Source organism: Bufo gargarizans, chromosome 1 (genome assembly GCF_014858855.1).
Source record: "Bufo gargarizans isolate SCDJY-AF-19 chromosome 1, ASM1485885v1, whole genome shotgun sequence".
Taxonomy (NCBI): domain Eukaryota; kingdom Metazoa; phylum Chordata; class Amphibia; order Anura; family Bufonidae; genus Bufo; species Bufo gargarizans.
Genome location: NC_058080.1, coordinates 147,998,016 through 148,024,212, shown reverse-complemented (window position 1 = coordinate 148,024,212; position 26,197 = coordinate 147,998,016). Strand labels below are relative to the sequence as shown.

The 26,197-nt window shown below is 42.1% G+C and overlaps 1 protein-coding gene across 1 annotated transcript in view; it reads left to right on the top strand.

Annotated features, from left to right (window-relative positions):
* The window catches only part of SGCZ (sarcoglycan zeta), a 1,451,138-nt gene that overhangs the window by 515,403 nt on the left and 909,538 nt on the right, over positions 1 to 26,197 (top strand). Inside the window, exon 3 of the mRNA XM_044295758.1 lies at positions 25,640 to 25,711. The gene's annotated coding sequence lies outside the window, so the exon portion shown is untranslated. The remainder of the gene's footprint in view (positions 1 to 25,639; positions 25,712 to 26,197) is intronic.

The window sequence follows — 26,197 nt, the reverse complement described above, 5'->3', positions numbered from 1 at the left end:
ATAGTTTAATAGATAACACTGGAGGATTTCCAGGATTTCCAGTCACAGCTAGACTTTCCTTTAATGTGGCAGAGATTCTGATTACTGTCAACCTTGCCCAGGAAGAGTGGCTTATTGACAACTACCCTTAGGCCTCATGCACACGACCGTTGTGTGCATCCGTGGCCGTTGTGCCGTTTTCATTTTTTTTTCGCGGACCCATTGACTTTCAATGGGTCCGTGGAAAAATCGGAAAATGCACCGTTTTGCAGCCGAGGCCGTGATCCGTGTATCCTGTCCGTCAAAAAAATAGGACCTGTCCTATTTTTTTGACGGACAACGGTTCACGGACCCATTCAAGTCAATGGGTCCGTGAAAGAACACGGATCACGGACCCACGGACCCCGTTTTTGCGGGCCGTGAAAAAAAAACTGTCGTGTGCATGAGGCCTTAGACAGTCATTCTACTTCCTTGTATGCTCCATGCTATGCTCTTTCTGCTGCCGCTACTATTGCATCTACATATCAGCAGTGCTGCTGTCCCAAATTAAAAGGGACAATTGCAGCGAGCCATTTTTTATTCTGGCAATCAACACTTGCGCAGGTCATATGGGCATGCATTCTGACCCTGTCAATGTTTTTTGGATGCTTGGTCCCCCAAGCCACTTTTTTTTTTTTTATCGCATAACACTGTGTATGTTTTTGGAAGTTTTGGAATATGAAAAAGCATAACACATGCCAAAGCACAGTGTATTTTAAAACATGTTGTATGTTAACGCTGTCAAACATGCATTTACCCATAGTTTTGTATGTTTGTGTCACTCAGATATCATTTACTATTGCTGGGGGAGGGGGAAAAAATCATAAAAAATAAATGAAAAGAGATAAGTTTTCTTAAAATTTAGGAGTCCTAGGAAGCTAGAGTGGGTTATATACACAAAATTTCAGGACAATTGGAGCAACATTGGTTCAGCCCGAACCAATTCGAGTCTGAACTAAACTTTTTCAAAAATTCAGCGAACCTCAACCGAACCGAACCTCATCTTTAGGCCTCATGCACACGGCCGTTGTTTTGGTCGGCATCCGAGCTGCAGTTTTTGTGGCTTATATTCGGACCCATTCACTTCAATAGGGCCGCAAAAGATGCGGACAGTGTGCTGTCCACATCCGATGCTTCGTTCCGTGGTCCGCCAAAAAAATATAACCTGTCCTATTCTTGTCCGCGTTTTGCGGACAAGAATAGGCAGTTATATTAATGGCTGTCCATGCTGTTCTGCAAATTATGGAACGCACACGGACGCCACCCGTGTTTGCGGATCTGCAATTTGGGGACCGCAAAACACACAACGGTCGTGTGTATGAGGCCTTACAGGAGCTTTTATTACATCCCATTCTAAATCCAATGTATCTAAAAGTAAAAATTAAGCCATTTAACAGCCATGTGTTTAATTACCCCAACATATCTGCAACTTTTACATAGTATTAATTCAAATTTGATATAATTTTTTATCTCCATCTCATATACAGACTGTATATTTCCATGATAGCATAATGCAAAAACAAACTCTAAGTTGCATGATCCTACAGCTGTTATTTATTTTATAAGTACATTAATTTTATGCAATAAAAGTAAAAATATAGGGAGAGATCAAAACTGGTGCAAAGGAAAATTGGCTTAGTTGGCCATAGCAACCAATCACAGGGAGCCTTTCTTATCCAAAGGAACTCTGAAAAATGAAAGGTGGAATCCAATTGATCAGTTTTCATTTGCACCAGTTTTTGATAAATCTCCCCCATAGTTTACATATACTGTACACATAGTACATATCCACATTTGTTATAATCCCCCCAAAAATACATTTTGGGTATCTACTGTGGAAATTTTAATGGCAAATGCCTTTTTTTTTTTTTTATCTATATCAAAAGTTGTGATTGGTGGGGGTATCAGTGCTGAGACCTTTACTAATCCCTAGAACAAGGGGAGGGAAGTGAGTGCATCTCTTGTCTTCCTGCCGAGGACAGAACTATGATTTATAAAATAAATGTTTAGTATCTAGCAGGGACCCTCACCAATCTCTAGAACAAGGTGAGAGAAGTGAGCACATATCGCACTCTCTCACTGCGCTGCCAAGAATGGAATTGAGACAGGCCCATAGACTTCTATGAAGCCTGTCTCATGCAGCGAGGAAAGAGAGCTTGATGTGCACACACTTCTCTCCCCTTGTTCTATGGGTCACAACATTTTGACATATCAAAGTTTTGAGAAAAGTTAGTGACCCTTTTATATTATTTGTACTCCAAAATAATGCCTTAAAACTTGTCTTGTTGAGTTATAAGAAGTCTTCAAATACAGTAGTGTATATAGCCTTAAAATACAATTTGGTTCTTGAAGGCATTGCCTAAGTTAATAAAATTTGCGTAAGTCAGAGAATGTATTAAAATAATAAAACAAAACTTACTCAACAGTTCAATCCCTCTCTGCTCTTGTGCTGCTGCTCTGATCCTTCTTGCTGCCAATGTGGTGACAACATGTTCTTTGCTGTAGAGATGGCTTGCCCATATGTCACATGTGACTACTGCAGCCAGTCACTGGCTTTAGCAGTATAATGCATAAATTACTGAAGCCAGTGATTGGCACAACTCCACTACAACCATTTTTGAAAAAGCACTGTCGAAAGGGCTAGAGCACTGGAACTAGAGCAGAGGGGGTATGAGTATAATTTATTGTTATTCCCTTTTGAATTGGGGTTAAGCAATATGTAGGCTACCAAGAGTTTAGTATATGAAAATACATTAGCATTAATTTTATCCTACAGTATTAATATTGTTGTGACCATGCATTTACATGATAATTAGTGATAAGCAAGTCGAAATCCACAATCCGAATTTCAGATAAATTAGATTCACTGTGAAGCCGAATTTCCCCATGCTTCATGATTGTGAAGCGATTTAAGCTGAAATAGTGTAAAAAAAAATTAATAAATCCTTACCTGACCCATATGCTTGCTATGGGCCGCCTGCCGCCATCTTGCTTTAAGATCTTAGCGGAAATCCCGTGCATGGTGACACACGATGTCACCACGCCACCCGTGATGACGTCATTTCGGGCCACGCAAGATTTCGTGCCAGACCTTCAAGCAAGATGGTGGTGGCTAGCCCATCGTGAGCAAATGGGTCAGGTAAGTATTTATTTATTTATTTTAAATTGTACACTCTGTTATTAATAATCAGATGCCGCAATCATGTCAACTTTGAGCCATCATCTGACTGCTTTGCATAGTTCTTATCTTTAAACTTCTGACAGCTCATAAACACTTATTTAAGTCATATTTTTATCTGTTTGATAAGAATTGAACTGTAATGCGTGTTCATGAGCTGTCAGGAATCTGAGATAAGGCTTCACATGGGCCATCAGCTGAGTCCCCTGATAGAACACAGTGTAAACAGTCAGCCTGCTAGTAGAGAATCTCAATACTGTACAGAGAAAGGGACATTTTTAATAAAGACCAATTGAAAAATTATTTTTAGTTCAAAATGAGTAAAATGCAATAATAAAATAAATTGCCCCAAAAGTGTCCATAGCTTTTAACTGCACAATAAATTTCATCACAATAAAAGTTTCCATGGCTAGCATTAACATTTGTGTCACAAAATAATTGTATATTAAACTATTCCTACTGCATAAATTTGATGGAGAGAACTTTTGATTATCTCACTTTTGCCGAAAGGCAAATTTATATTTTTAGAGAACTTACCAAAATTAGTCTTTCAGAAAATACATTCTAACTGTACAATAGCTAAAGGCCTGCATCTACATTATACTGTCTTGTTACAGTAAAGGAAGTATCCATAGCAACGAATAATTAGCATTCTGGGTTACTTGACATTGTGCTACCAGAGATCCCCGTTAAACTTGGTCAGTGTTCTGGAGTAAGTAGCAGTAATATAGTTCTTAGCTTATTTTTACTGACAAGGTATGAACGCCATCATAAAAATACAAATAAACATCTAAAATATCAATTAAAAGATTGTTTTGTAGCATACAATATCAACACAGAAGCAAAAAAAAATTGCATGAGAAATTTTCACAAAAGCAATGACATTTTATGAAATTGCAATAGAAAAGGCAACACATGGTATGTGACACATTTATTTTCCATTTTGAAAAGTAAAGGAGGGTGGACGACTGTAGATGCATAGATGTAGATGGATAGATATATGGTTAAAGTTGATTAAATCTCAGACATTGATGGCATATCACTAGAATACTGTATGCCATCAAGTTCAGATAGATGTTGGTTGCACCTCTGAAACCTGCTCCTATCTCCATAACGAGCCCCCGAACTAAAGGAGAGAGTACTGCACAAGCATGGTCACCCTCCATTTACCACTATAGGAGTTAAGAAACTAGGCAAGAGCTGGCTAGACTATTTCTGGCTGTCCCATAGTGGTGAGTGGAGAGGTGGCTGTGCATGCAAGGTGTGCTCTCCATTTACTGCTGATGGAATTCGAAAATAACCGAGTGCACTCTCTAGGCTATTTTTGGAAATCTCATAGCAGAGAAATAAGAGCACACTGTGCATGTGAGGTGTGCATCTCTTCACTTTGGAGGCCCTATTCTCTAGAAAAGAGCACTTTCTGGTATTGATGGCATATCCTAGCAATATACCATCAATGTCTGAGATAGTCAAACCCCTTTATGGGGGTCACATACTTTATTTTTAAGTGTAGACATGTATTTCAAGTATTTTTAATTGAGCTTTCAACAACCATGTTTTGTAGCCATTATTTCTTTATAAAACCTTTTGAAAAATTTTTTTTCTTTCATTGCCATATTCTGAGCCCCATAACGTTATATTTATAACTTCAGAGCTGTGTGAGGGCTCATTTTTTTGTGGGGTGAACTTTATTGATACCATTTTGGTTGCCATTTTCATTTTTTCCTCTGTTATGTCGCTCTCCATAAAGGATAAATATGTTTCTAGATTCAAAGTCGATTTACTCAAAACCTTGTTTAAATGTATGGATATTCGTATTTATACAGCATTCAAATATATGGGCTTCAGCGAGGAAAATTTGTTATCACCCAAGTCTCACAGGACTTCGGTGAATAACTTTGGGATTAGATTTACCAGCCTGTATCAAAGCAGACTTAAGATTCCTGTTTTAAAATGGTTTTGAAGTTTAAAAATTGGAGCCCATACATTTTAATGCTGTTCCGAGATTGGTCTCCGTACAGCATTAAAACAAAGTTTTGAGTGAATCAACTTCGGATCTATGATGCGAAGCTTTATTCACTCAACACTAAATGGTTTCTCTGATCTTTTGGGCCCCGGGAGCACAGCACAGAAAAAGCTGCCTCAGATGCCATGGTCACAATTGACCATGGTATCTAAGGGATTAAATGTCTGCAGTCAGCGTTATCACACAGTTGTCTGCTATGTGAAAAAGTATAAACCCAGCGGCTATGATGCCCACTGCATTCTGGAGCAGAATCCATCTTTAAAGGGCCAATACCTGCTGTACATGTATGGCAGATGTCATGAAGGGGTTAAATCAATCTCTCACAATATATTGTTTAAAATAACATACAAATCTTTTTAGAGTTTTCCCTAAAGTTTACCAAGAGTACAATTACTACTTATACTGCCCATAGCGGCCAAACAGCTTGATGTTCCTGTTATTACAGTTGCATTGTAGCCAACCTCCCTGGACATGGCCTCAATAGGAAACCTGATGACAAATTGAAGAGATACTTAGATAATACAAATGGTAACCAAAGGGCCTAGAATAACCCCCAAATAGATTAGAGGTAAATTCCATGGTCAAGGTACATCAGTGTCAGATCACTCCATCCATTGCCTGTTAAGGTGGATTTAATGGAAGACGACCAAGGAGGAAACCACTGTTGAAAGAAAAACATAAAAAAGCAACATTGGTATTTGCCAAAATGCATATTGACAAGCCACAACGCTTCTGGGAGAATGTCCTTTGGATGGGTGAATGCAAAACTGGAGCTTTTTTTGGCAAGTCCTATCAGCTCTATGTTCACAGGCATAAAAAAGAAGCATACAAAGAAAATAACATTGTACCTACTGTGAAACATGGAGGAGGCTCGGTTATGTTTTGGGGCTGCTTTGCAGCATCTGGCACAGAGTGTCTTGAATCTGTGCAGGGTACAATGAAATTTTAAGATTATCAATGCATTCTTGATCAAAATGTGCTGCCTAGTGTCAGAAAGCCTGGTCTCAGTCAGAGACCAGGATAATGAACCAAAACACATAGCTAAAAACATCCAAGAATGGATAAGAGCAAAGCTGTGGATTATTCTGAAGTGGCCTTCTATAAGCCATGATTAGGGATGAGCGAACTCGAACTGTATAGTTCGGGTTCGTACCGAATTTTGGGGTGTCCGTGACACGGACCCGAACCCGGACATTTTCGTAAAAGTCCGGGTTCGGGTTCGGTGTTCGTCGCTTTCTTGGCGCTTTTGTGACGCTTTCTTGGCGCTTTTTGAAAGGCTGCAAAGCAGCCAATCAACAAGCGTCATACTACTTGCCCCAAGAGGCCGTCACAGCCATGCCTACTATTGGCATGGCTGTGATTGGCCAGAGCACCATGTGACCCAGCCTCTATTTAAGCTGGAGTCACATAGCGCCGCCCGTCACTCTGCTCTGATTAGCGTAGGGAGAGGTTGCGGATGCGACAGTAGGGCGAGATTAGGCAGATTAACTCCTCCAAAGGACTTCACTTGATTAATCTATCGATCTGCAGCTGTGCATCATTGAGCTGCTGAAATTCAAATGCTCACTCACTGTTTTTAGGCTGCCCAGACCGTTTGTCAGTCACTTTTTTCTGGGGTGATCGGCGGCCATTTTGTGTCTTGTGCGGTGCTGCGACCAAGTGCATCCAAGCTGCGACCAAGTGCATTTAACCCTCAATGGTGTGGTTGTTTTTTGGCTAAAGCCTACATCAGGGTGAAGCTGTCACACCAAGTGCATTTAACCAGCAATAGTCTGTTCATTTTTTTGGCCATATACTAAATCAGGGGCAAGCTGCGCCTGTCACCAAGTGCATTTAACCCTCAATGGTGTGGTTGTTTTTTGGCTAAAGCCTACATCAGGGTGAAGCTGTCACACCAAGTGCATTTAACCAGCAATAGTCTGTTCATTTTTTGGCCATATACTACATCAGGGGCAAGCTGCGCCCGTCACCAAGTGCATTTAACCCTCAGTAGTGTGGTGCGTCAAGCTGTGACACCAAGTGCATTTAACCAGCAATAGTCTGTTCATTTTTTGGCCATATACTAAATCAGGGGCAAGCTGCGCCCGTCACCAAGTGCATTTAACCAGCAATAGTGTGGTTATTTTTTGGCCATATCCCAGTCTAATTCTGTCACTAAATCCATACCGGTCACCCAGCGCCTAAATACTAGGCCTCAAATTTATATCCCGCTAAATCTCTCGTTACCGCTGTCCTGTTGTGGCTGGGAAAGTTATTTAGTGTCCGTCAAAGCACATTTTTTGTTCTGGGTTGAAGTACAATTCCCAATTTAGCAATTTCATAATTTAGTGGTTCCTGCTATATCAGAGCTATTTGAAATCTATCCCTAAAAGGGTATATAATATTCAAGGTGCACATTGGGTCATTCAGAATAACTTCACACACACCCGCTACTGTGTATTTCCAAGTCTAATTCTGTCACTAAACCCATACCTGTCACCCAGCGCCTAAATACTAGGCCTCAAATTTATATCCTGCTAAATCTCTCGTTACCGCTGTCCTGTTGTGGCTGGGAAAGTTATTTAGTGTCCGTCAAAGCACATTTTTTGTTCTGGGTTGAAATACAATTCCCAATTTAGCAATTTCATAATTTAGTGGTTCCTGCTATATCAGAGCTATTTGAAATCTATCCCTAAAAGGGTATATAATATTCAAGGTGCACATTGGGTCATTCAGAATAACTTCACACACACCCGCTACTGTGTATTTCCAAGTCTAATTCTGTCACTAAACCCATACCTGTCACCCAGCGCCTAAATACTAGGCCTCAAATTTATATCCTGCTAAATCTCTCGTTACCGCTGTCCTGTTGTGGCTGGGAAAGTTATTTAGTGTCCGTCAAAGCACATTTTTTGTTCTGGGTTGAAATACAATTCCCAATTTAGCAATTTCATAATTTAGTGGTTTCTGCTATATCAGAGCTATTTGAAATCTATCCCTAAAAGGGTATATAATATTCAAGGTGCACATTGGGTCATTCAGAATAACTTCACACACACCCGCTACTGTGTATTTCTAAGTCTAATTCTGTCACTAAACCCATACCTGTCACCCAGCGCCTAAATACTAGGCCTCAAATTTATATCCTGCTAAATCTCTCGTTAACGCTGTCCTGTTGTGGCTGGGAAAGTTATTTAGTGTCCGTCAAAGCACATTTTTTGTTCTGGGTTTAAATACAATTCCCAATTTAACAATTTCATAATTTAGTGGTTTCTGCTATATCAGAGCTATTTGAAATCTATCCCTAAAAGGGTATATAATATTCAAGGTGCACATTGGGTCATTCAGAATAACTTCACACACACCCGCTACTGTGTATTTCCAAGTCTAATTCTGTCACTAAACCCATACCTGTCACCCAGCGCCTAAATACTAGGCCTCAAATTTATATCCTGCTAAATCTCTCGTTACCGCTGTCCTGTTGTGGCTGGGAAAGTTATTTAGTGTCCGTCAAAGCACATTTTTTGTTCTGGGTTGAAATACAATTCCCAATTTAGCAATTTCATAATTTAGTGGTTTCTGCTATATCAGAGCTATTTGAAATCTATCCCTAAAAGGGTATATAATATTCAAGGTGCACATTGGGTCATTCAGAATAACTTCACACACACCCGCTACTGTGTATTTCTAAGTCTAATTCTGTCACTAAACCCATACCTGTCACCCAGCGCCTAAATACTAGGCCTCAAATTTATATCCTGCTAAATCTCTCGTTAACGCTGTCCTGTTGTGGCTGGGAAAGTTATTTAGTGTCCGTCAAAGCACATTTTTTGTTCTGGGTTTAAATACAATTCCCAATTTAACAATTTCATAATTTAGTGGTTTCTGCTATATCAGAGCTATTTGAAATCTATCCCTAAAAGGGTATATAATATTCAAGGTGCACATTGGGTCATTCAGAATAACTTCACACACACCCGCTACTGTGTATTTCCAAGTCTAATTCTGTCACTAAACCCATACCTGTCACCCAGCGCCTAAATACTAGGCCTCAAATTTATATCCTGCTAAATCTCTCGTTAACGCTGTCCTGTTGTGGCTGGGAAAGTTATTTAGTGTCCGTCAAAGCACATTTTTTGTTCTGGGTTGAAATACAATTCCCAATTTAGCAATTTCATAATTTAGTGGTTTCTGCTATATCAGAGCTATTTGAAATCTATCCCTAAAAGGGTATATAATATTCAAGGTGCACATTGGGTCATTCAGAATAACTTCACACACACCCGCTACTGTGTATTTCCAAGTCTAATTCTGTCACTAAACCCATACCTGTCACCCAGCGCCTAAATACTAGGCCTCAAATTTATATCCTGCTAAATCTCTCGTTAACGCTGTCCTGTTGTGGCTGGGAAAGTTATTTAGTGTCCGTCAAAGCACATTTTTTGTTCTGGGTTGAAATACAATTCCCAATTTAGCAATTTCATAATTTAGTGGTTTCTGCTATATCAGAGCTATTTGAAATCTATCCCTAAAAGGGTATATAATATTCAAGGTGCACATTGGGTCATTCAGAATAACTTCACACACACCCGCTACTGTGTATTTCCAAGTCTAATTCTGTCACTAAACCCATACCTGTCACCCAGCGCCTAAATACTAGGCCTCAAATTTATATCCTGCTAAATCTCTCGTTAACGCTGTCCTGTTGTGGCTGGGAAAGTTATTTAGTGTCCGTCAAAGCACATTTTTTGTTCTGGGTTTAAATACAATTCCCAATTTAACAATTTCATAATTTAGTGGTTTCTGCTATATCAGAGCTATTTGAAATCTATCCCTAAAAGGGTATATAATATTCAAGGTGCACATTGGGTCATTCAGAATAACTTCACACACACCCGCTACTGTGTATTTCCAAGTCTAATTCTGTCACTAAACCCATACCTGTCACCCAGCGCCTAAATACTAGGCCTCAAATTTATATCCTGCTAAATCTCTCGTTAACGCTGTCCTGTTGTGGCTGGGAAAGTTATTTAGTGTCCGTCAAAGCACATTTTTTGTTCTGGGTTGAAATACAATTCCCAATTTAGCAATTTCATAATTTAGTGGTTTCTGCTATATCAGAGCTATTTGAAATCTATCCCTAAAAGGGTATATAATATTCAAGGTGCACATTGGGTCATTCAGAATAACTTCACACACACCCGCTACTGTGTATTTCCAAGTCTAATTCTGTCACTAAACCCATACCTGTCACCCAGCGCCTAAATACTAGGCCTCAAATTTATATCCTGCTAAATCTCTCGTTAACGCTGTCCTGTTGTGGCTGGGAAAGTTATTTAGTGTCCGTCAAAGCACATTTTTTGTTCTGGGTTGAAATACAATTCCCAATTTAGCAATTTCATAATTTAGTGGTTTCTGCTATATCAGAGCTATTTGAAATCTATCCCTAAAAGGGTATATAATATTCAAGGTGCACATTGGGTCATTCAGAATAACTTCACACACACCCGCTACTGTGTATTTCCAAGTCTAATTCTGTCACTAAACCCATACCTGTCACCCAGCGCCTAAATACTAGGCCTCAAATTTATATCCTGCTAAATCTCTCGTTAACGCTGTCCTGTTGTGGCTGGGAAAGTTATTTAGTGTCCGTCAAAGCACATTTTTTGTTCTGGGTTTAAATACAATTCCCAATTTAACAATTTCATAATTTAGTGGTTTCTGCTATATCAGAGCTATTTGAAATCTATCCCTAAAAGGGTATATAATATTCAAGATGCACATTGGGTCATTCAGAATAACTTCACACACACCTGCTACTGTGTATTTCCAAGTCTAATTCTGTCACTAAACCCATACCTGTCACCCAGCGCCTAAATACTAGGCCTCAAATTTATATCCTGCTAAATCTCTCGTTAACGCTGTCCTGTTGTGGCTGGGAAAGTTATTTAGTGTCCGTCAAAGCACATTTTTTGTTCTGGGTTGAAATACAATTCCCAATTTAGCAATTTCATAATTTAGTGGTTTCTGCTATATCAGAGCTATTTGAAATCTATCCCTAAAAGGGTATATAATATTCAAGGTGCACATTGGGTCATTCAGAATAACTTCACACACACCCGCTACTGTGTATTTCCAAGTCTAATTCTGTCACTAAACCCATACCTGTCACCCAGCGCCTAAATACTAGGCCTCAAATTTATATCCTGCTAAATCTCTCGTTAACGCTGTCCTGTTGTGGCTGGGAAAGTTATTTAGTGTCCGTCAAAGCACATTTTTTGTTCTGGGTTTAAATACAATTCCCAATTTAACAATTTCATAATTTAGTGGTTTCTGCTATATCAGAGCTATTTGAAATCTATCCCTAAAAGGGTATATAATATTCAAGGTGCACATTGGGTCATTCAGAATAACTTCACACACACCCGCTACTGTGTATTTCCAAGTCTAATTCTGTCACTAAACCCATACCTGTCACCCAGCGCCTAAATACTAGGCCTCAAATTTATATCCTGCTAAATCTCTCGTTAACGCTGTCCTGTTGTGGCTGGGAAAGTTATTTAGTGTCCGTCAAAGCACATTTTTTGTTCTGGGTTGAAATACAATTCCCAATTTAGCAATTTCATAATTTAGTGGTTTCTGCTATATCAGAGCTATTAGAAATCTATCCCTAAAAGGGTATATAATATTCAAGGTGCACATTGGGTCATTCAGAATAACTTCACACACACCCGCTACTGTGTATTTCCAAGTCTAATTCTGTCACTAAACCCATACCTGTCACCAAGCGCCTAAATACTAGGCCTCAAATTTATATCCTGCTAAATCTCTCGTTAACGCTGTCCTGTTGTGGCTGGGAAAGTTATTTAGTGTCCGTCAAAGCACATTTTTTGTTCTGGGTTTAAATACAATTCCCAATTTAACAATTTCATAATTTAGTGGTTTCTGCTATATCAGAGCTATTTGAAATCTATCCCTAAAAGGGTATATAATATTCAAGGTGCACATTGGGTCATTCAGAATAACTTCACACACACACGCTTCTGTGCATTTCCAAGTCTAATTCTGTCACTAAATCCATACCGGTCACCCAGCGCCTAAATACTAGGCCTCAAATTTATATCCCGCTGAATTTGAATACAATACATTGGGCCAAATAATATATTTGTTGTTGTGGTGAACCATAACAATGAGAAAAACATCTAGTAAGGGACGCGGACGTGGACATTGTCGTGGTGGTGTTAGTGGACCCTCTGGTGCTGGGAGAGGACGTGGCCGTTCTGCCACATCCACACGTCCTAGTGTACCAACTACCTCAGGTCCCAGTAGCCGCCAGAATTTACAGCGATATATGGTGGGGCCCAATGCCGTTCTAAGGATGGTAAGGCCTGAGCAGGGACAGGCATTAGTCAATTGGGTGGCCGACAGTGGATCCAGCACGTTCACATTATCTCCCACCCAGTCTTCTGCAGAAAGCGCACAGATGGCGCCTGAAAACCAACCCCATCAGTCTGTCACATCACCCCCATGCATACCAGGGAAACTGTCTCAGCCTCAAGTTATGCAGCAGTCTCTTATGCTGTTTGAAGACTCCGCTGGCAGGGTTTCCCAAGGGCATCCACCTAGCCCTTCCCCAGCGGTGAAAGACATAGAATGCACTGACGCACAACCACTTATGTTTCCTGATGATGAGGACATGGGAATACCACCTCAGCATGTCTCTGATGATGACGAAACACAGGTGCCAACTGCTGCGTCTTTCTGCAGTGTGCAGACTGAACAGGAGGTCAGGGATCAAGACTGGGTGGAAGACGATGCAGGGGACGATGAGGTCCTAGACCCCACATGGAATGAAGGTCGTGCCACTGACTTTCACAGTTCGGAGGAAGAGGCAGTGGTGAGACTGAGCCAACAGCGTAGCAAAAGAGGGAGCAGTGGGCAAAAGCAGAACACCCGCCGCCAAGAGACTCCGCCTGCTACTGACCGCCGCCATCTGGGACCGAGCACCCCAAAGGCAGCTTCAAGGAGTTCCCTGGCATGGCACTTCTTCAAACAATGTGCTGACGACAAGACCCGAGTGGTTTGCACGCTGTGCCATCAGAGCCTGAAGCGAGGCATTAACGTTCTGAACCTGAGCACAACCTGCATGACCAGGCACCTGCATGCAAAGCATGAACTGCAGTGGAGTAAACACCTTAAAACCAAGGAAGTCACTCAGGCTCCCCCTGCTACCTCTTCTGCTGCTGCCGCCTCGGCCTATTCTGCTGCTGCCGCCTCGGCCTCTTCCTCCGCCTCTGGAGGAACGTTGGCACCTGCCGCCCAGCAAACAGGGGATGTACCACCAACACCACCACCACCACCTCCGTCACCAAGCGTCTCAACCATGTCACACGCCAGCGTTCAGCTCTCCATCTCACAAACATTTGATAGAAAGCGTAAATTCCCACCTAGCCACCCTCGATCCCTGGCCCTGAATGCCAGCATTTCTAAACTACTGGCCTATGAAATGCTGTCATTTAGGCTGGTGGACACAGACAGCTTCAAACAGCTCATGTCGCTTGCTGTCCCACAGTATGTTGTTCCCAGCCGGCACTACTTCTCCAAGAGAGCCGTGCCTTCCCTGCACAACCAAGTATCCGATAAAATCAAGTGTGCACTGCGCAACGCCATCTGTAGCAAGGTCCACCTAACCACAGATACGTGGACCAGTAAGCACGGCCAGGGACGCTATATCTCCCTAACTGCACACTGGGTAAATGTAGTGGCAGCTGGGCCCCAGGCGGAGAGCTGTTTGGCGCACGTCCTTCCGCCGCCAAGGATCGCAGGGCAACATTCTTTGCCTCCTGTTGCCACCTCCTCCTTCTCGGCTTCCTCCTCCTCTTCTTCCACCTGCTCATCCAGTCAGCCACACACCTTCACCACCAACTTCAGCACAGCCCGGGGTAAACGTCAGCAGGCCATTCTGAAACTCATATGTTTGGGGGACAGGCCCCACACCGCACAGGAGTTGTGGCGGGGTATTGAACAACAGACCGACGAGTGGTTGCTGCCGGTGAGCCTCAAGCCCGGCCTGGTGGTGTGTGATAATGGGCGAAATCTCGTTGCAGCTCTGGGACTAGCCAATTTGACGCACATCCCTTGCTTGGCGCATGTGCTGAATTTGGTGGTGCAGAAGTTCATTCACAACTACCCCGACATGTCAGAGCTGCTGCATAAAGTGCGGGCCGTCTGTTTGCGCTTCCGGCGTTCACATCCTGCTGCTGCTCGCCTGTCTGCGCTACAGCGTAACTTCGGCCTTCCCGCTCACCGCCTCATATGCGACGTGCCCACCAGGTGGAACTCCACCTTGCACATGCTGGACAGACTGTGCGAGCAGCAGCAGGCCATAGTGGAGTTTCAGCTGCAGCACGCACGGGTCAGTCGCACTACAGAACAGCACCACTTCACCACCAATGACTGGGCCTCCATGCGAGACCTGTGTGCCCTGTTGCGCTGTTTCGAGTACTCCACCAACATGGCCAGTGGCGATGACACCGTTATCAGCGTTACAATACCACTTCTATGTCTCCTTGAGAAAACACTTAGGGCGATGATGGAAGAGGAGGTGGCCCAGGAGGAGGAGGAGGAGGAGGAGGAAGAGGGGTCATTTTTAGCACTTTCAGGCCAGTCTCTTCGAAGTGACTCAGAGGGAGGTTTTTGGCAACAGCAGAAGCCAGGTACAAATGTGGCCAGCCAGGGCCCACTACTGGAGGACGAGGAGGACGAGGATGAGGAGGAGGTGGAGGAGGATGAGGATGAAGCATGGTCACAGCGGGGTGGCACCCAACGCAGCTCGGGTCCATCACTGGTGCGTGGCTGGGGGGAAAGGCAGGACGATGACGATACGCCTCCCACAGAGGACAGCTTGTCCTTACCCCTGGGCAGCCTGGCACACATGAGCGACTACATGCTGCAGTGCCTGCGCAACGACAGCAGAGTTGCCCACATTTTAACCTGTGCGGACTACTGGGTTGCCACCCTGCTGGATCCACGCTACAAAGACAATGTGCCCACCTTACTTCCTGCACTGGAGCGTGATAGGAAGATGCGCGAGTACAAGCGCACGTTGGTAGACGCGCTACTGAGAGCATTCCCAAATGTCACAGGGGAACAAGTGGAAGCCCAAGGCCAAGGCAGAGGAGGAGCAAGAGGTCGCCAAGGCAGCTGTGTCACGGCCAGCTCCTCTGAGGGCAGGGTTAGCATGGCAGAGATGTGGAAAACTTTTGTCAACACGCCACAGCTAACTGCACCACCACCTGATACGCAACGTGTTAGCAGGAGGCAACATTTCACTAACATGGTGGAACAGTACGTGTGCACACCCCTCCACGTACTGACTGATGGTTCGGCCCCATTCAACTTCTGGGTCTCTAAATTGTCCACGTGGCCAGAGCTAGCCTTTTATGCCTTGGAGGTGCTGGCCTGCCCGGCAGCCAGCGTTTTGTCTGAACGTGTATTCAGCACGGCAGGGGGCGTCATTACAGACAAACGCAGCCGCCTGTCTACAGCCAATGTGGACAAGCTGACGTTCATAAAAATGAACCAGGCATGGATCCCACAGGACCTGTCCGTCCCTTGTCCAGATTAGACATTAACTACCTCCCCATAACCATATATTATTGGACTCCAGGGCACTTCCTCATTCAATCCTATTTTTATTTTCATTTTACCATTATATTGCGAGGCTACCCAAAGTTGAATGAACCTCTCCTCTGCCTGTGTGCTAGGCCTAAATATATGCCAATGGACTGTTGCAGTGGTGGCTGACATTAAGCCTGATTCTCTGCTATGACATGCAGACTAATTCTCTGCTGACATGAAGCCAGATTGTCTGTTACGGGACCTCTCTCCTCTGCCTGGGTGCTGGGCCTAAATATATGCCAATGGACTGTTGCAGTGGTGGGTGACGTGAAGCCTCATTCTCTGCTATGACATGCAGACTGATTCTCTGCTGACATGAAGCCAGATCGTCTGTTACGGGACCTCTCTCCTCTGCCTGTGTGCTAGGCCTAAATATATGCCAATGGACTGTTGCAGTGGTGGGTGACGTGAAGCCTCATTCTCTGCTATGACATGCAGACTGATTCTCTGCTGACATGAAGCCAGATTGTCTGTTACGGGACCTCTCTGCTCTGCCTGTGTGCTAGGCCTAAATATATGCCAATGGACTGTTGCAGTGGTGGGTGACGTGAAGCCTCATTCTCTGCTATGACATGCAGACTGATTCTCTGCTGACATGAAGCCAGATCGTCTGTTACGGGACCTCTCTGCTCTGCCTGTGTGCTAGGCCTAAATATATGCCAATGGACTGTTGCAGTGGTGGGTGACGTGAAGCCTCATTCTCTGCTATGACATGCAGACTGATTCTCTGCTGTCATGAAGCCAGATTGTCTGTTACGGGACCTCTCTGCTCTGCCTGTGTGCTAGGCCTAAATATATGCCAATGGACTGTTGCAGTGTGGGTGACGTGAAGCCTCATTCTCTGCTATGACATGCAGACTGATTCTCTGCTGACATGAAGCCAGATTGTCTGTTACGGGACCTCTCTGCTCTGCCTGTGTGCTAGGCCTAAATATATGCCAATGGACTGTTGCAGTGGTGGGTGACGTGAAGCCTCATTCTCTGCTATGACATGCAGACTGATTCTCTGCTGTCATGAAGCCAGATTGTCTGTTACGGGACCTCTCTGCTCTGCCTGTGTGCTAGGCCTAAATATATGCCAATGGACTGTTGCAGTGGTGGGTGACGTGAAGCCTGATTCTCTGCTAGGACATGCAGACTGATTCTCTGCTGACATGAAGCCAGATCGTCTGTTACGGGACCTCTCTGCTCTGCCTGTGTGCTAGGCCTAAATATATGCCAATGGACTGTTGCAGTGGTGGGTGACGTGAAGCCTCATTCTCTGCTATGACATGCAGACTGATTCTCTGCTGTCATGAAGCCAGATTGTCTGTTACGGGACCTCTCTGCTCTGCCTGTGTGCTAGGCCTAAATATATGCCAATGGACTGTTGCAGTGGTGGGTGACGTGAAGCCTCATTCTCTGCTATGACATGCAGACTGATTCTCTGCTGACATGAAGCCAGATTGTCTGTTACGGGACCTCTCTCCTCTGCCTGTGTGCTAGGCCTAAATATATGCCAATGGACTGTTGCAGTGGTGGCTGACGTGAAGCCTCATTCTCTGCTATGACATGCAGACTAATTCTCTGCTGACATGAAGCCAGATTGTCTGTTACGGGACCTCTCTCCTCTGCCTGGGTGCTGGGCCTAAATTTATGACAATGGACTGTTGCAGTGGTGGCTGACGTGAAGCCTGATTCTCTGCTATGACATGCAGACTGATTCTCTGCTGACATGAAGCCAGATCCTCTGTTACGGGACCTCTCTCCTCTGCCTGGGTGCTGGGCCTAAATTTATGACAATGGACTGTTGCAGTGGTGGCTGACGTGAAGCCTGATTCTCTGCTATGACATGCAGACTGATTCTCTGCTGACATGAAGCCAGATCCTCTGTTACGGGACCTCTCTCCTCTGCCTGGGTGCTGGGCCTAAATTTATGAAAATGGACTCTTACAGTGGTGGGTGACGTGAAGCCTGATTCTCTGCTATGACATGAAGACTGATTCTCTGCTGACATGAAGCCAGATTGTCTGTTACGGGACCTCTCTCCTCTGCCTGGGTGCCGGGGCCTAAATATCTGAGAATGGACTGTTCCAGTGGTGGGTGACGGGAAGCCAGATTCTCTGCTATGGAACCTCTCTCCAATTGATTTTGGTTAATTTTTATTTATTTAATTTTTATTTTAATTAATTTCCCTATCCACATTTGTTTGCAGGGGATTTACCTACATGTTGCTGCCTTTTGCAGCCCTCTAGCCCTTTCCTGGGCTGTTTTACAGCCGTTTTAGTGCCGAAAAGTTCGGGTCCCCATTGACTTCAATGGGGTTCGGGTTCGGGACGAAGTTCGGATCGGGTTCGGATCCCGAACCCGAACATTTCCGGGATGTTCGGCCGAACTTCTCGAACCCGAACATCCAGGTGTTCGCTCAACTCTAGCCATGATCTATTGAACATCTGAAGGAAGGATTGAGCTAAAAAATGAAGTCTGGACAAGGCACCCTTCAAATCTGAAACAGCTGGAGAGGTTTGCTCGCAAGAAGTTTGCTCGCAAGTTATAGAAATCGCTTGATTGCAGTTATTGCCTCGAAAGGTTGTGCAACAAAATATTAAGCGAAGGGTAGCATCATTTTTTTCCAGGCCAGTTTCATTAGTTTGCTTTATAAATTATATTTGAACCGCAATTCAAAAGCAATGACTGATTTTCATTAGATGGTTTTCAGGGAATTTTGTTTTTCAGTTTCAAGTTATTTCAGTGACCATTGTGGGTTTCTCTTTCTTTAATGGAAGGGTACCATACCAACCGTGTGTGTATATGTTTGAACATATGAATCCCAGGAAAGTTGCTATACCCTCCAAAATATCTTTTTTTTGTATAAACTCTGATGTTTTTGTGGGCTGTACCAATGACGCTATTTGTCACATGACACATATATGTATTCAATGTAGAAATAATAAAAAAATTGCATAGAACAAATACTAGATAGGAGGAACAACATTGCCTACCCAATCATTTACATAATGAATACATTCATACTAATTTTCTTTCATGTAGAACTGATTGAGGCATACTTACTTTGCTATGCATAATATGCTTGATAGCTGCAAAATAATATATTTATGCATCGAGTCTAATAGATAGTATAGGCAATTAATATGTAATTCTGCAACCTCGCTTTTCAGATTCCTCATAAATATGCTGACACAAACAACTTTCAAGCTTTAGTGATTTCACCAAAAGAACTAAATAGTCAAACAGAATTTCAGGTCAACCAAGCATTGGTCTTCTGTATTACCATTTTATGTTCCAGTCTGTTTACATTTTATATGCAATTTCCAGCTGCATACATTTGGGTTTTTTATTACACAGTTTGAAATGGGAGATAAGGTTTCTTAATAAAAGCGTGAGGTGTTCTTTGAAGACATTTTTAGCCTAGATATCAATCGGTGATATAGAGAATACAATACAATAATTACTACCCAGTTTTTATTTTCACTATGTTCAGCTTTAAAACAGTCTGCAGTGTATACACGTACTGTATACTCACTTACATATAGGACATAGAAACATAATACTAGTCATTATCATTGATATTGATTCTATCTAAGCATTTCAAGACAGGCCATTTACCTCCTGACCAGACACATTTATATTTTTAGCAAGTGCAGCTTTGAAAGCCATAATTGTTTCTTGCATTTCTTTATTTTGATGAGAAATGGGAGTTTATTGTTCCGTCATTTTCATTTTAGTATTGTTTGTTTAGATTTTTTTTATGTCGTGGAAAATGTAAGTGTAACTAAAATGCATTTTTAAAGCTATGGACACCTATGGGGAAAATGTTGTATTATTGCATTTAACTTATTTTGAGCTAAAATATTTATTATTTTTTCCAATTTGTCTTTGTTAAACCTTTTCAACAGTTTGCTTTTCTACAGCCTTCTGTTCCACAGCCTTCTGCAGATTGAACCTTCTTTTTCTCAGTGAAATTGATCAGAGGACTTCTCTGACAGCTTAGTCTCTAGTCCTCATCTATAGTTTCCTAACAATTCAAAAATACTCATTTGAGCAAAATTATGACCAAACTGATATGGTGTCTATAGCCTTTACATTGTATTTCCCTACTATTAAGGTTATTTTGATGTAATGGATATCTGGGGTAAGGTTAGAAGCTGTTGTTTGGGCTAGAGAAGCATTACTCACTAATGGAATTGATTTAGGTCCATAGCCTTTCTACTGAGCCTGAGCCTCCTTCACCATAGAGAGGGAGTGTGCCATGTGAGTAGAGTAAATCTCTCACTTTCTTAAGATGGGTGGGGGTCTTAGCACTCAGACCCCTATAGATCAAAACCTATGACATATCAAAAGAAATGAAAGTCCAGTCAGACTTTAATTTTTGCCTATGAGCATAAAATAAATGTATCATTATAAATTCCATCTACCCTAAATTAAAATACAAATATAATTATGTAATACCAAAAAAGACTTCACTGAAAAATCTACAAAAAGATATAAAAGGCACTGCTTTCAGAATGCGGTGATTCAAACTCATTTAGACTCAGAGAACTGTAGCTGCTTCCATTCACTACATCCTCTTCATTTTAGAATTGATAAAGGTCCCATATGTCTGCCCCCATCAATCATAAAGTGATAGCATACCCAAGAAATATGATATTACTGTTATGGGAAACCCCTTTAAATTGTGCTGTGTTTGACCAGCTTGCAAACATTTATGATCATCAGAAATTCTACGCACAATAAAATGAAAGGATTAAAAATGTGCTGCTGTAATTACTTGAAGAAGTCTTGTGTTGTATGATATCACATAATACATGGCGACGTCAATAAATTCACTTTTTTAAACCCAGCAATTTTTTTTAAATACTTGTTGCAAAGATTAGAGATGAGCAAATTTCTTAAAAATTGGATTCGGCTGATTTGCAGAAAAAATTTGCTTTGTGACTACTTTGTCACGAAGTGCATTTTTAAAAAACAATAGCGGGTGCAATGACAGGGAGCTGCGATAGCGCCGTCCCCATCATTGTACCCCTCAGATGCTGCGTTCATACATGATTGCGGCATCTGAGTGTAAAATTAACAATAAAAAAAAATTAAATCAAACTTACCGCCTCCATTTACTCACGACGGGCCAGCCACTGTCATCTTGCTTGAAGATCTCGGAGGAAATCCCGTGTAGCACGAGATTACGTGGTGACATACACCGGCCGGCGTGATGATGTAATCTCGTGCAGTACAGGATTTCGGCCGAGATCTTCAAGCAAGCTGGAGGCTGGAGGCCCATCACGAGCAAATAGAGGAGGTAAGTTTGAATTTTTTTAATACTATTTCAGGTTAAATCAATTCGCTGACATGAAGCATGAGGAAATTCGGCTTATAGGCAAATCCAATTTATCCTGAAATTCGGATCGAATTCCACTTTGTGGGATTCGATTCGCTCATCTCTAGCAGAGATGAAACATTCTTATTATAACGACATATTAAACAATGCATATCTTAATTTCGTTATTTAAACTACTCTCTCCCAAGCTGTACCCATCAATGAAATTAATGGAAACTTTAAAGGGGCCATCTGACCCCCAATGCAATTTTACTTATGTCCCTCAAATACTGAATGCCCCTTAGTCTAAAAGTTCCTCGTATTTGTAAATGAACCAACTTAGATATTGAATACTTAGTGACATGGTCATAGTCATGAATCAGAGTGTTAAGCTCAAGACTGACCGGAATTGAATAATAAGAGAAAGTGAATACATGCATAGACCTTTAATCAAGTTGATGACTGAGCGACCATTCCAATGATTCCATTATGACCCTCAGAGTGACTCCATTCCATAACTCTGAAATGACTATGTTTGGGCCCAAACATCTACACTAATCTAATATATAAAGCTGAGTGTATGTGTGTATGTGTGTATGTCCGGTAAAGGAATCTGCACCGTCACATTTACAATGATGAAATTTGACACACAGGTACATAAGGTATCCAGGAAGGTTTTAGAACGGGTCTCAGCTCTCTAAGACATACTGTTCCTGAGATATTCCCCCAAAATGCAAATATGGCACATCACATGACCTACATTAGCCAATAGAAGCCTGCAGGTCTTTTTCTTCATATCCCAACTTCCATACACATGGTCACATGTCCCTTATCAGCCAAAATAAGCTTGCGTGTTCATAGTCTCCATATACACACAGTTTTACACCAGGTTTCCATAACAACCCAGCTATTTTTATTCACTGCTGTAGGTCAGCTTTAAAGGGGGAGTGGAGTGCTGTGGAGGTCACAGTTCAGGGGGCAGGTAGGGTGGCCATTCACCCTCAAAAGACTTGAAAACCTCAACCCCAGGTCTTGCTAATTCAAGCCCTTGATCCAGTTAGACCATGTTCCCTCCCACTCCGCAGCTGAAGGTAGAAATCAACTTCTTTCAGCTGCTGGGGTGGGAGGGTGACTTTCTCGCTTCATAGAAACATAGAAACATACAATGTGTCGGCAGATAAGAACCATTTGGGCCATCTAGTCTGCCCAATATACTGAATACTATGGATAGCCCTTTGCCCTATCTTATATTAAGGATGGTCGTATGCCTATCCCATGCATGCTTAAACTCCTTCACTGTATTTGCAGCTACCACTTCTGCAGGAAGGCTATTCCATGCATCCACTACTCTCTCAGTAAAGTAATACTTCCTGATATTACTTTTAAACCTTTGCCCCTCTAATTTAAAACTTTCTATCATATCCCCTCTGTCTCGTCTTTCTTCCAAGTTAAGGTCCATTAATCTTTCCTGGTAAGTTTTATCCTGCAATCCATGTACTAGATTAGTAGCCCTTCTCTGAACTCTCTCCAAAGTATCAATATCTTTCTGGAAATATGGTCTCCAGTACTGAGCACAATACTCCAAATTAGGTCTCACTAGTGCTCTGTAGAGCGGCTTGAGCACCTCCCTCTTTCTACTGGTAATGCCTCTCCCTATACACCCAAGCATTCTGCTAGCATTTCCTGCTGCTCTATGACATTGTCTGCCTACCTTTAAGTCTTCTGAAATAATGACCCCTAAATCCCTTCCCTCAGATACTGAGGTTAGGACTGTATCACTGATTTTATATTCTGCTCTTAGGTTTTAGAGGTCACTGTCAAGGGGTTGCGGTGCTGTGGAATTCACTGTTAGGCTCCTTTCACACAGGTGAGTTTTCTGCGCGGGTGCAATGCGTAATGTGAGTGCATTGCACCCGCACTGAATCTGGACCCATTTACTTCAATGGGGCTGTGCACATGAGTCACGCATCACTTGTGCATTGTGTGAAAATCGCAGCATGCTCTATATTGTGCGTTTTTCACGCAACGCAAGCCCCATAGAAATGAATGGGGCTGCGTGAAAATTGCAAGCATCCGCAAGCAAGTGCGGATGCGGTGCGATTTTCATGCATGGTTACTAGGTGACGATCGGGATGGGGACCCGATCTTTATTATTTTCCCTTATAACATGATTATAAGGGAAAATAATATCATTCTTCATACAGAATGTTTAGTAAAATAGTGATGATGGGGTTAAAAAAAAATTGGGTGATGGATCATGTGATGGACCATGTGATGCACGCTGTGACGTCACCACAGGTCCTTTTCCTCACAGATGAAGACAATAGAGAAGCCGTGCTGCGCGAACAAGTGGATTAAGGTGAGTTAAATTATTATTATTATTTTTTAACCCCTCCATCCTTATTTTACTAAGCATTCTGTATTAAGAATGCTATTATTTTCCTGTATAACCATGTTATAAGGGAAAATAATAAAATCTACACAACACCTAACCCAAACCCGAACTTCTGTAAAGACGTCCGGGTCTGGGTACGAAACATGCCGATTTTTCTCACGTGCGTGCAAAACACATTAAAACGCTTTACACTTGCGGGGGAAAATCGTGCATTTTCCCACAAAGCACCCATATCTGTTCCTGCACGTCACCCGCAATGCCTGTGTGAACCCAGCCTTAAAGGGACAGGCTGCTGTAAAGGTCAAAGTTAAAGGGGTAGGCTGCTATAGAGGTCCCATTTTAAGGAGACAGGGCACTGTGGGAGAGCCAGTGTTAAGGTTGTGGGGGGCTGTGGATTCCACTGTTATAGTGGATACTGTTGATATCTTTTAACGACACACACAAACATTAAATGAAATAGATTAATACCCGTGCAAAGCCGGGTCCTTCATCTAGTAACATTATATAAACAAAAATTAATCGCAATAAATCTGGTATACCCAGTACAGGTGCAGTGCAGGGAGAGGGTATTGTTTTATGCATTACGTTCTAGTGCACACACATTCATGGTTAATCTGTTCTATAGGTACTGTGTCATCAAAATTACAGACAGTTGCAATTTATCACCATCTATATCACTGTGCAGGGAACCAAGATTTATAGCTATCCTTTCTGTTAGCTGTGGAATTACTGTGCGTCAGTATAACAGGCCAATAAAGGCATCAGGTCTAATTTATCGACGTGGACTTAACTTTGTAGTGCCCCAAGAATTAAGTAGTGGCCCCATAACAAAGTGGGTACAGTGCCAGCAGTAGCAGCTGTGGCCCCAAGACAGGTGGCAGCAGCAGTAGCAGTAACCGCGACAAAAGTGGCCCCATGACAGAGTGGGGAGGGGGGTAGCGGCAGTGGCAGTACAGCTGTGTTAACATCACTATTTATGTTTCTGTTGTTCTGATCATAAAACATAAAACAAACAAAAAAAATCCTGTATTTTGAGTATCCATAAAGCCTCTTTCAGATGTTCAGAATATTGTCAGTGTTTTGCATCAGTGTTCGATGAGTAATTGTAAGCCAAAAATAGAAGTGGGTCCAAAACAGAGATAATATATAATGGAAATATTTATCATCTAAGTTTTGGACCCACTCCTGCTTTGGGTTACAAATTCTGATTGAATACTGATGCAAAACATTGACCAAATATGACTAAAAGAACGTACTAGCTACAATGAAGTTGGGTCAAGTTGGTGGACTGATATGTTTAGTTTATTCCAATAACCAACGACACTCCTTCCATATGGCAATAATTCAGCTGCCATGTTTTATCCATCCAGTAAGTTCGGCCCATCTGGTTTTAACCCAAGTACATGTTGAAAACAAAATACCATTAAGTTCATAGTGTGGAGGGATCACAAACTTTATGAAGAGATCCACATGGGTACAAATTTTGTTACACTTCACAGTGAAGAATAGAATTTGTTTAGTCGTGGCTGTCAGAGTGACACATGGTAACTAGGAATGAGGAATGTGGATCCAGTTGGTGGAGCAACGGCGCCCAGGGATCTCACTGCACTTACTATTATCCCTGTTTAGGGAGTCAATTTGAGTCAATTGTCCAGTTACTTCTGATCCCTTTAAAAACAGGGTGCCGCATGTAAAGGAGCTGAAACTCCTAAACCTTTCATCCAATTTTAATGTGGATACCCTCAAATGAAAGCTAAAAGTGTGGCCATGTTCATTGTATAACTATATCTTGAATATGTTTTAGTAAACAGGTAATACAAACAAAATTTGAGTCAGTATCCAAATATATATGGATCTAACTGTGTATCTTGGAAGGCAAGGTAGGAAAAATAGGTTGTGTCCCAAAAAGTTAATATCTTCTTATTTGATAGTACATACTAGTTCATTGTACTAAAATTGTTGGAATGAAGTGTGCATTTTTTTTTATAACATTCAATAATTTTTTGATTGTAATGCATCATATAATTGGTGTCTTTCTGCATTTTTTCATAGGGTGGTGGCTGAAGCATAGCTTGAAGACAAAGTACATTGGAGGGATATCTGCGCCATTACCAATGTACTGAGGTAGGAGCGTATCTGTTTAATAACAGATATCACTTTTTCTCTTACATGTTGAAATTGTTGCGGATATACAATGAGAACTGGGCAATGTGGCATTCCAGTAAGATTATCACACATTGTACTTTTGATCAGGTTTATCTCTAGGTAACACTATGAGCCTTTTGATAATATTGGAAGATACCTACTGCCAAGCACATTGCTATTGTTTTTTCCGATACAGTATTTAAAGCATAAATTCTATGGAAATTATTCATGCACACCATACGGCTATGTGCTTAGTATGCTTCCCCATGTATTGTGTATATGGAAATACGTTATTGAAGTTGAGCTTTTATGTATTTTCAGGAGTGCTAAACAAAGCAAAGGTAGATGAGGTTTCTGGCATAAATGAATCTGATGGGAATGTTATTGTGAAGCAACAGATCTTAGACATTTATTTAAATTATTTATTTCTTTACTGCTCAACTGTACTTACCCATGCTTTATAAC